The sequence below is a fragment of the Pleuronectes platessa genome, chromosome 6 (assembly GCF_947347685.1).
Source record: "Pleuronectes platessa chromosome 6, fPlePla1.1, whole genome shotgun sequence".
Taxonomy (NCBI): domain Eukaryota; kingdom Metazoa; phylum Chordata; class Actinopteri; order Pleuronectiformes; family Pleuronectidae; genus Pleuronectes; species Pleuronectes platessa.
In genome coordinates this window covers 11,344,289-11,346,099 of record NC_070631.1, presented here as the reverse complement: position 1 = coordinate 11,346,099, position 1,811 = coordinate 11,344,289, and positions in this window count along the sequence as shown.

Genomic DNA, 1,811 nt, shown 5'->3' with positions numbered 1-1,811 from the left:
GTGTGTGTGTTGGGGGGGGAGGTCCTGCAGGTCTTGCCTCAGGCTATTCTGGTGTCAGAAAGTGCAAGCCTTTCAGCCAGATATTGCATCATTCTATGTATACTCCAGCCTGGCTCCAGACACACACACACACACACTCACACACACACACACACACACACACACACACACACACACTCACACAGTTGTCTCAAAAAGGTGCCCATGGCCCGTCTCCCTGAGGACACACTTACTGTGCAAGACCTGCACATATCCCCTCTTCTAATGAGGGGACAGGAAACACGAGACAGACAGTGGTGGAAAGTTTAGAAACAGATGAATCCCCTCATTCAGAAGGCAATAGTTCATATTCATGTGCTGTGTTTGCACGTGTGTGTCTATATAAGTGTGTGTGTGTGTGTGTGTGTGAATTATGTGGATTTTTGTATGTGTCTGCATTTGGAAGTGGATTCCTCTCTCTGGGCAGATGTGATGAATTTTCATTAGAGCATTTCCTTATTAAGCCCGTTTCTGGCCTTGTATATGCCTTGGGGTCACACACACACACACACACACATACACACACACACACACACACACACACACACACACACACACACACACACACACACACACACACACTCTCACTGTCTCTTTGCTTTATACACATAAACACACCACACATGCACACAGGCCTTAGATGAGAGCCGCTCTGTGAGCAATATGGGAATTAGTGTTTATAACAAGCTTGGAGAAGACCCCATACTGGGAATTCAAAAAGCAAATGTAATGCGTATTAATGCGGCTTACATTAGCCATTAAGTTATATGGTATCCGTACATGCGTATCCCGTAATGCTGTTAGTTTTGTGTGTGCGCATTTCGAATGATAATCCATCCATTATCTATTCACCATCTTCCTCACTGCTGGACCCTGTAGTACACTTGATTTTAACAAGCAAAGTAATGCTGATAATAAGCCCTTCACACGCCTCTCCTCTTCTGGGCCCGGAGTCCTTCTCTCCTGTGCACTAGGTCTTGACGTCCCAACTCTTTTATTTGTCCCACTTTCACGTCACAGAAAAGCCTGGGACCGACCCCAGGCTGCTCAATATTGAACACTCACTCATCAACTCGGGCAATGAGCTCAGTAGGAATAAACGGGCTAATTTCTACTTAATACCATTAAACTCTAACTGGAAATACATTTCGCAGGCCAAAATGATATTGATGACAATATGAGAGTGCTCTCAGCTGTGTCTGGAATATTCATTGCGTTATTACTTTCTAATTACACCCACTGCAATTTCTACATCAGCTCGTGAATCTGTGTAAACTTCCCCTGAAGAATTCTAAACCTCAAGCGCTACACATGCGGTGCTAAAAGTCAATTCTGACAGTGCTTTTCGATGTGTTCAGTCAAGTGTTGATTGATCAATAGGGAGCAGGCTGCAACTGCCATGTCTTTTTATACACAGATTGGGAGACACACACAGATTTGCACACGAGTAACACACAAATGTTTATCAAGGGGAGAGCAGATACGGGCTAATCATTGCTAACCTTATTAAAGGTGGGATGGTTTAATTACACCTATGAGGGCTTTTGCGATGCAGAAAATCTCCTTGCATTTTGTTGTAAGCTTGTATACATCCACTCGTGCACATACACACACACATCACAACACACACACACAGGGTTTTATTGCAGCCGGATCAGTGGTTGTAAGTGCGGGAAAGGTGAACGCGTCCACACTCTTCCTTTCTGCTATTCCCATTAGCTGAACAGTTAGAACATCGGGGGGTGCAACATGAGTCGCGGCCCCTGAAGTTT